The sequence below is a fragment of the Humulus lupulus genome, chromosome 3 (genome assembly GCF_963169125.1).
Source record: "Humulus lupulus chromosome 3, drHumLupu1.1, whole genome shotgun sequence".
Lineage (NCBI taxonomy): Eukaryota > Viridiplantae > Streptophyta > Magnoliopsida > Rosales > Cannabaceae > Humulus > Humulus lupulus.
The window spans coordinates 229,181,750-229,192,501 of NC_084795.1; the positions used below are offsets into that span (position 1 = coordinate 229,181,750).

Below are 10,752 nucleotides of genomic sequence, written 5' to 3' on the forward strand. Positions count from 1 at the left end.
CTATTCCCTTATCAACAACTAGTTCTTACCCATTGAATTCTACACTTGATGTATACAAGATTAGAGTTGGGTTGCCATCTATTGGTCAAGGAGTTATAGTCCCATCCCTCTATTTGTAGAGCTTACCGAACTCCCCTACAGGTTTGGTAAATGGATCCATTAAGTTCTCACACAATTTGACATACGAAATTGTTATGACACTCTTATCAATCAATTCTCTAACGTAGTCATGTCTTAGTCTTATATGTCTTGACTTCCCAGTGTATATTTTATTGTAAGCTCTAATTAAAGTGGTTTTATTATCACAATGTATCAAGATCATCGATACATCAACCGCGGTTTTTGGTATCTCCATCTTTAGATCTCTTAGCCACTCAACCTCCTTGTCGGTTGCTGTTAGAGCTACAAACTCGGACTCCAAGGTAGAGTGACATATACATGTTTTTTTTGTTAGATCCCTAAGAAACGACACCCCACCAAGGGTGAACACCCAACCAGTTGTGGAGAGATTATCTCTTACACTAGATATCCAACTTTCGTCAAAATATTCTTCAAGTATCTTATGAAACATTGAATATCAGAGGCATAACTCTTTGGTCCTTTTGAGGTATCCAAATGCTCTTTCCACAACCTTTCAATTTTTGATACTTGGATCGCTAGTAAACCTACTTAGTTTACTCACCGCAAATGCAATATCCGCTATAGTACAATGTACAACATACATCAAACTTCCAATTGAACTTCTATATTCTAGTTGAGCCACCGCTATCCCTTCATTCTTTTCAAGCTTTAGACTTGAATCTAAGGGTGTGTTTGCCACTTTGATATTAAGATGAAAAAAATTGTTAATCATCTTATCAACATAATGAGCATGACCTAAGGCATAATTATTCACATTTGTTCTATCTTTGATACTATTGGTATTAAATTAGAAAAATATCAAAATACGCAGCGAAATTGTGTTGAAAGGGAATTTTAAAAAATTATTAGTACCAATCAGGATAAAACATATATAGTGTAACGCCCTACTACCTTAGAGTCATTACTAAGTGAGTTTAAAATATAAATTATGCATTTAATTGACTCAAAGTGGTTCCTAAAACCAAAAGTGTGATTAAACCAGAGTTTAAGGCTGTAATCTTTTAAAATGGTCAACTTCATTGAAAACGTTAAATATAAAACATCAGGGATCCCAAAATAAGGTTTACAAAATATTTACAACTCAAAAATAGATCTACACTTGATCAGTTATCAAAAGAATGGTTAAATACAGCCATATACAAAATGCCCCCAACCAAAGCAGTCGGGCAGGCCGAACATGTACGCGCCGCCCCCACGCTCTCCATACTCATGGCCGGTTGACTGACTCCTTGCTTTTACCTGCAACACGGAGCACCCGTGAGCCGAAGCCCAGCAAGAAAACCCAAATAACACATAACATATGCAAAACAAATAGCTGGCAATAATTCACTGACACATAGGAAAACCATCATAATAAACAAGTACGGCCATGCCGCTCCCAAGGCCTTACCAAAGCCTGGAGTTTCGGTTCTCACCGCGAGGATAACTCATGTATCCCTTGGGTCCCACCCTGAATATAAGCATCCCATGTGCTGTGTGTTACTTTCGGCCCACGGCCGCCCCGGCCTACGCCGTACCCGGCCTCTGCCGCTCATTTCATCATAATCACACATATAGTACATTCAAAATAAACATTCACACACATCACGGTTCATTTAAGGTTAAGCATTTGCACGTAATACAATCCGGGGCCATGCCCTACAATCACACAGTGGGGCCATGCCCTAAACTCGGGTGTTACAGTTTTCTTACCTGTATTCCGTGCTTTCTGATGCACCACGATCACAAGCACGGTCCACAAGCACAAGCCCCTCCGAAATCCTAGTCACAACACACATAAAATACTTTCAATACTAACCAAGCCTAGAACCACTTCCCGGGACCAATTCCGCACTCCCGGGACCTCTAAATCCATAAAGCAAAGTATCGGAACCATCCCCCGAGTCCCCAGGCAAAAGCCCCAAAGACTCAACTTTTGGGCTGCCAAAATGGCCTAGGGCCGCGGCACACCCCTCAAGGGCCGCGGCGCATAGAGCCCATGCCCTCATCCTGAAGCCTCCTCGCGCCGCGGCGCCCAAGAACAGGGCCGCGGCGCTCCATCGCGAACCCAGATTTTCTGGGTTTTTCCTGCATTTTTCCCGAGCTTTAACCTCTCCAATTCACCCCAAACCAATACCTAAACCCCAAAACTCAAATCCAAACCTCATATGAACAATCTAACACCCTATAAACACTGGAATCAAATACAAACATCAATACCCACAAGATCCACTCCTTGGATTTCAAATTCAACAACCCAAACCAAAACCCATGAAAATCTTAACTCAAGCATTAAATTCTTCAACCAACACAGAAAACAAACTTAAATAAGCATAAGATCCTTACCTCAAGAGTAGAATCCACTCTAAAAGTTCCCTTGATCTCCTTCTAAGCTTCCCACTTCAGCCCCTTTCTACACCTCTTCTTCTTTCTTCTTCTTTGCCCTAGCCTTTCTCTCCTCTTCTTTTCCTTCTCTTCTAATTTTATCAAAGCCACAAGTGACCCAAATGCCCAAACCGTACCCCCTAAATCCCAGCTGCATAATGTCTATTTGTCTTGCCAAAAGACCAAATTACCCCTCCTTACTAATCCTTCTAAGCTAAACCTTCAAGGGTACTTAAGTCTTAACACTTTCATTTCAATTCTACCACTTCCTATCTTAAAACTTGTTACTCACAGCAGTTACAAATGGTTACCAAAATACCAATAACTAATCACTCTTTCTAAACTCAACTTATAAGATTCCCGAAGTACCCCTGGGCTCCTCCCGAGCCGAGTTCAACATCCCGTTGTGACTTTTAGACTAACTGGCTCTCTAGGACCGTCTCGATGCGTGCATCTTGATAAAACATCACACTCACATGGCACAATTCACATAGTACAATTATCACAGTTATGCCTGATGGACCCTAAACGGGTATGTTTAAAAATTTATATATCGCAAGCGCACGAATCGTCCATATAGAATAGTGATCGTAAGCAAGGATGTCGAACCCAAAGGAGTTGTCTAAAATCGAAAATGAAACTATTTTAAATCAAAAGTAATAAATTCTAACCTAGTTCCAAAGATTGATAAGTTTTAATAGTATGAACATAAAATGAAATATTGAAAAATAAAGCTTTTTAAGATAATGAAAATAAACCAATAATGAGTTGAAAATAAGTATTAAAAGAAAAGATTATTAAGATACTAGAATCCACAAAATGTAAGTTTAATAATATTTATTAGTATATTGATTCCCAAGTTTTAGTGATAGTTAAAATAATTTAAACTATCATTTTCCAAAAATATTTATAATTTTAAGCACAATTTTCTTATAAAAAGATAGGATTTTTCTTCACTTTTCAAAATTATAATTTCAAAGCATTTAGTGTAAATCAATCTAATGAAATAACAAATAAATCAATGAACATTATTTATAAGGCAAAACATAATATTTTTGTTCTAAGCATGGATGTGTACAATTTAATGACACATCTTACACAAAGAATATTATGTTTATGCACTAATGAAGAACAAAGTGTAAAAATGTTCTAACAATCTAAAATACAAGATATTTAAGATGAAAGAAATATATGAAGAAGAAAAATCCATAGACTTTGTTGCATTACAAGGGAAATCAACATACAACATAAATATTACCTAGTTACAAGTTGCTTCATCATGATCTTAATAATCTTATGAAAAAGATTAGAAGCACATAACTAGAATAGAAATTACAAAATAAATGACATACATACTTGCAAAATTCTCTTGAAAAACCCAAATGGAAGAGAGAATGGTAGAGAGAAAATGAGAGAAAAAGATGGTAACCAAAAAATTAAGCCCCCCAAAAATGGTCTTGAAAGTCCATATTTATAGCCAAAGTGAGTTTATTAAAATAATCAATTTAAATTAATTAAATTGATTAGATTAATTAAATAAAATAAATATGGTATGTAGAGGTAAATTATAGGGTGTAATGATGATGTTGTGGTGAAAATGTGTAGGAAAAAGGGTAAAAAGTTGGCATTTTTGTCATAGGGGACAAAGGGACATAATGCATTTTTGTTGGGCTCAATAAGGGAAATGGCAGCAATGTGGTGGTTGGGTGTTGGAGGGGGGGCCACGGGTTGGGCCTAGAGTGGGCCTCACGTGGTTGGGCTTTTGGAGAAACACCATTTTTCTTGTTACTTTCTTTCAAAATTACCATCTTTCCTTTGATTTTCTTGCTTTTCAAGGGCAATAATTTTCCTACACAATAAATTATAAACTAAATTAAAAATAAATATTTTCATTAATAAAATATATCATATAACTCCCATGAAAACATTAATTAAAATTTAATTTACATAACATTTAATTTCAATAAAATCATATTTTTAGCATTCAAACTAACAATACTAATTTTAAATAATTAAACTACAACATATTATAATAACATATCTATAAAAACATATAAAAATCTAGAAAACTACAATAAGACTAATAAATTAAAAATTACATAAAAACTTAATAAGTTAATTAAAAACTCATGAACTAAGCAACAATTAGCATGTAAAACATGGTAAAATAACTCTATTTTGTAGAGTTATCACACCCCCAAACTTAAAGTTTTGCTAGTCCTCAAGCAAAAGAAAAATTAAAATACACATATATATATTTTTTTTTTATTGGTGATATAAAAATAATTTTCTCAAAAATTGCACAATGAAAATAACTCTCAGAAATTATTATGAATAAAAGTTAAGCTTATATAATTAATTAAATTGTCAATTTTGCTTTTAGAAAATATGTTTTTATTAAAATTATTTTTCACTTAAACTTATAGGAAATAAGAGTTTTTATGAAAAATGTAATTTTTGTTACAAGCAAAATTGACCCTATAATTAAAAACAAAGCTTAAAAATTATTCATATTTTTAAGAGAATTAATTTCAAACTCAATTAGAATTTTTATCATTGAAAATGAAAAATATCACCAAATTTTTTTTTTTTGTAAATAATTTTTTTAATTTTGTTTTTTTTTTAATTTTTATGAAAATGAACAAATAAAAAAAAAATTAACAAAACCACAACATATAAATAAATAAAAAAAAATTCAAACAAACATTTTTTTTCTTTTCAAACAAGCATACATAAAATAAAACACAAAACATTAAAAACAATGCAAAGCAAACATAAATAAAACACAAAACAAACACAAGAAAACTCGATACCCCCAAACTTAATTTAAGCATTGTCCTCAATGTGTCAAAATATAAATATAAATTAAAATTGACAAGAGTGTAAAGTTTAGAATGGTCGTACCTCGATATTGTGCATTGCGAAGATAGAACAAGATAGAACAGGATACAACTAACAAAAATTAAATCGCACATAAAACAACAATACAAATAAAACACAAGTTATCAAGATCACACAGGAATCAAAGAGCATGGTAAACAGGGTCCTCAAGGAGTATCTCATCCACTTCATCAGTTTTTAATTCCAAAAATGGTTTTAATTTTTGTCCATTAACTTTAAATATATCACCATTTTTAGGATTTTCAATTTCAATAGCTCCATGTGAAAAAACAATACGAACAATGTAAGGACCAGACCACCTAGAGCGTAACTTTCCCGGGAATAAATGCAAACGAGAGTTGTATAAAAGGACTTTCTGACCTGGATAAAAATCTTTTCTCAAAATATTTTTATCATGGTAAAATTTCATGCGATCCTTATACTTTTTTGAATAGTCATATGCATCATTCCTAATTTCGTCTAGTTCATTGAGTTGAAGCTTTCGTTTCTCACCTGCTTTGTCTAAAGAAAAATTTAACTGCTTAATTGCCCAGAAGGCTCTATGTTCTAACTCAACAGGTAAATGGCACGCCTTCCCATACACAAGTCTGTAGGGTGACATGCCAATGGGCGTTTTGTACGCGGTACGATACGCCCATAATGCATCAATGAGTCTTAAGGACCAATCTTTCCTAGTTGGATTCACAGTTTTTTCTAAAATGTGCTTAACTTCCCTATTAGACACTTCAACTTGACCACTAGTTTGTGGGTGATATGGTGTTGAGACTTTATGTGTAATGCCATATTGTTTCATCAAATGTTCAAATGGCTTATTACAAAAGTGAGTACCGTTATCACTAATTATAGCACGTGGTGAACCAAAACGGGAAAATATATTTTCTTTCAAAAAACGAAGCACAACTTTGTGGTCATTAGTGTGGCATGCAATAGCTTCAACCCATTTAGATACATAATCGACTCCAACAAGAATATAAAGATTACCAAAAGAGTTAGGAAATGGTCCCATAAAATCAATGCCCCAAACATCAAATATGTCAATAATAAGAATAGGATTTAAAGGCATCATGTTTCTTTTAGTTAAACTTCCTAACTTTTGGCAACGTTCACAAGCTTTACAATAAACATATGTATCATGAAAGATAGTAGGCCAATAAAAACCACATTGTAAAACTTTAGCAGCTGTTTTCTTACCACTAAAATGTCCTCCACATGCATGATCATGACAAAAAGATATGATTTTAGACTGATCACAGTTTGGAATGCATCTTCTAATTATTTGATCAGGGCAGTATTTAAACAAGTAAGGATCATCCCAAATAAAGTTTTTCACCTCAGAATAAAATTTAGATTTATCATGCTTAGACCAATGAGATGGTATTTCTTTAGTGACCAAATAATTAACAATATCAGCATACCAAGGTAATGAAGAAATATGCATTAATTGTTCATCAGGAAAAGTTTCAGTGATAGGAGTGGAATCATGTATAGTTTCAACAACTAGTCTAGATAAATGATCAGCAACAACATTTTCAGATCCTTTTTTATCACGTATTTCTAAGTCGAATTCTTGTAAAAGCAGGATCCAACGGATCAAACGAGACTTAGCATCTTTTTTCGATAAGAGATATTTTAATGCAGCATGATCAGAATAGACAATAATTTTAGATCCTAACAAATAAGATCTAAATTTCTCCAATGCAAAAACAACAGCAAGCAATTCTTTTTCGGTTGTGGAGTAATTTAATTGAGCATCATTTAAAGTTTTGCTAGCATAGTAAATTACATGAGGTATTTTTTCAAGTCTTTGTCCTAAGACAGCACCTATAGCATAATCAGAAGCATCACACATTATTTCAAAAGGTATTTTCCAATCAGGAGGTCGAATAATGGGTGCAGTAGTCAACAAATTTTTTAATTTTTCAAAGGCAACATGGCAATTACTATCAAAGACAAAAGCATTTTCTTTTCCAAGTAAATGGCATAAAGGCCGAGAAATTTTGCTAAAGTCTTTTATAAATCTTCTATAAAAACCGGCATGGCCTAAGAATGATCTAATTTCTTTCACAGTTTTAGGTGGGGGAAGTTTTGAAATAAGGTCAACTTTAGCTTTATCAACTTCTATTCCATCAGATGAGATTACATGACCTAAAACAATTCCTTTTTTAACCATAAAATGACATTTTTCCCAGTTAAGCACAAGGTTTTTCTCTTTGCAACGAATTAAAACAAGTGAAAGATGGTGCAAACATTCATCAAAAGAGGAACCAAACATAGAAAAATCATCCATAAATACTTCAAGAAATCTTTCAACCATGTCAGAAAAAATCGAAATCATACATCTTTGAAAAGTCGCAGGTGCATTACATAATCCAAAGGGCATGCGACGATATGCAAAAGTTCCAAAAGGGCATGTAAAAGTAGTCTTTTCTTGATCTTCTGGGGCGATGGGGATTTGGTTATACCCCGAATACCCATCAAGAAAACAATAATATGCATGGCCAGCTAATCGTTCAAGCATTTGATCAATAAAAGGCAATGGAAAATGGTCTTTTCTAGTAACATTATTCAACTTTTTATAATCTATGCACACTCTCCACCCTGTTTGTACTCTAGTAGGGATTAATTCATTTTTCTCATTTTCAACAACTGTGATCCCAGACTTCTTAGGCACAACTTGAACTGGACTAACCCATTGACTATCAGAAATAGGGTAAATGATACCTACGTCTAACAATTTTATGACCTCTTCTCTAACTACTTCTTTCATATTTGGATTTAATCTTCTTTGACATTCCCGAGAGGTTTTAGCATTCTCTTCTAGATGGATTCTATGCATACATATGGATGGGCTAATTCCTTTAATGTCTCCAATGGTCCAACCTATGGCTTCTTTATGTTTTCTAAGGACATCTAACAATTTACCTTCTTGTTCTTTATCTAAAGCGGATGCTATGATAACAGGTAAGGTTTCAGACTCTCCTAGAAAAGCATATTTTAAATTTTCTGGCAAAGGTTTAAGGTCTAACTTTGGAGACTCAGAAATTGATTGAACATGACCTAAGGGTGAAAAAGGTTCAACTTTGGTTTCATTTAAGGGTATAGGCTCTACCAAAGAATTCACATCATCATTAGAGTCATCAACATGCAAGTTCATACCAAAGTATTTTTCACAAAAATCAAATAAGTCATTTCCATCATTTTCACAAATACTATCTATCATGTTAACTTCATGCACTTCTTCACACTCAACAGATTTAACCACATTAAAAACATTCAATTCAACAGTCATATTTCCAAAAGATAATTTCAAAACACCATTACGACAATTTATGATTGCATTAGATGTAGCTAAGAATGGTCTACCTAAAATGATAGGAATTTGAGCATGCATATTTTCCACAGGTTGAGTATCAAGAACAATGAAGTCAACAGGAAAATAAAATTTATCAACTTTTATCAAAACATCCTCTATAATGCCTCTAGGAATTTTTATAGAACGATCGGCTAATTGAAGAGTTATAGAGGTAGGTTTTAGCTCACCAAGACCAAGTTGCTTATAAACAGAATAAGGCAATAAATTTACACTAGCACCCAAATCAAGTAAAGCTTTGTTAATAAAATGATCACCAATAATGCATGAAATTGTGGGACACCCAGGATCTTTATATTTAACAAGACTCTTATATTGAATAATGGAACTAGCTTGTTCAGTTAAAAACGCCTTTTTAGGAACATTAGTGTTTCTTTTAACAGTACAAAGATCCTTTAAAAATTTAGAGTAGGCAGGAATTTGTTTAATGGCATCTAAGAAAGGGATATTGATACTAACTTGTTTAAAAACTTCTAAGATGTCATTATATTGGCTGCCTTTTTTAATTGGAAGTAATCTTTGTGGGAATGGGGCTTTTGGAATGAAAGGATGGATTGGAGTTTCTTTGTTTGATGAGTCATTGAGATTAGAACTAGGAGGCTGACTCTTTTCTTTTTCTTTTTCATTTTCAACCTCGGGTATGTAATCGGGTTTGACAATTTTCTTTCCAGACCTAAGAGTTGAAATTGATTTGACTTCTCCATTATGACTAGACTTTCCTATCTCATATTGACCTTTTGGATTAGGGATAGGTTGACTAGGGAATGTTCCTTTTTCTCTATCAGCTAAAGCAGTGGCGAGTTGTCCTACTTGTGTCTCGAGTTTGGTAATAGATTGAGATTGATTTTGTAGGATTTGTTGGGTGGATTGCATAAATTGTTGTAAAGTATCTTCTAAGGAAGGTTTTCTTTGTTGCAGATATGGTTGATTTTGTGGGGCATGAGCTTGGTTTTGTGTGTTGTATTGGTGCCCTTGATTCATTTGGGGTTGGTTTTGTCTCCATGAAAAGTTCGGATGGTTTCTCCAATTTGGATTGTAGGTGGACGAAAATGGGCTATCATTTGGTTTCCCATAAGTATGAAGTGCATTGGCCTCCTCAGAAAAGGCTTCTTGGTAGGAAGGGCATGATTGGGCATTATGGCAAGGACTAGAACATATAGAACAAACATCTTTTCTAGGTTGAATTGGAGAGTTTATAGTTTGGCTTATGGCTAAAGCTTCTACTTTTCTCGCTAATTTATCTAAGGATGTTCTTAAGTCTAATTCTTCTTTTACTTCATACCTTCCTCCTCTTTTTGGTGAATTAGTTGACCTAGACCTAGGATCAAAATAATTCCATTGTTGTGAATTGACAGATAAATCTTCAAGGGCGTCCCACGCCTCTTGTCCTTGAAATTTTAAAAATTTTCCAGTATGCATAGATTGAATCATTTGACGATTAGAGGGAGTCAAACCATCATAAAAATATTTTACAAGTCTCCATTTTTCAAAACCATGATGAGGACATTTTAATAATAAATCTTTAAATCTTTCCCAACATTCATAAAACTCTTCATTATCTTTTTGAAAAAACTCGGAGATTTCTCTCCTTAGACTATCAGTTTTAGACATTGGAAAAAATTTCAACAAGAATTTATTATAAAGTTGATCCCAAGTAGTTATAGACCCAGTGGGAAGGGAATTTAACCAAGCTTTTGATTTGTCTTTTAATGAAAAAGGAAACAATCTTAGTTTGACCGACTCATCAGAAAAATTTTGAAATTTAAATGTTGAGCAAATTTCTAAGAAATCTTTGACATGCATGTAAGGATCCTCTCTATCTAACCCATAAAAAGATGGCAACAATTGAATGATTGCTGGTTTAAGCTCAAAATGAGTAGCAGAAGTTGTAGGTAAAACAATGCATGAAGGAGCATTAGATGAAATAGGTGCAAAGTATTCAAGCAAAGTTTTTTCAGGCACAGCATTTTCATCAA

The 10,752-nt window shown here is 33.7% G+C and overlaps 1 non-coding gene across 1 annotated transcript; it reads left to right on the forward strand.

Annotated features, from left to right (window-relative positions):
• Window positions 1-10,265: 10,265 nt before the first annotated feature.
• Window positions 10,266-10,372, forward strand: LOC133827737 (small nucleolar RNA R71). The gene has a single exon (XR_009890388.1). It is a non-coding gene; the product is annotated as a small nucleolar RNA R71 (small nucleolar RNA).
• Window positions 10,373-10,752: the final 380 nt, after the last annotated feature.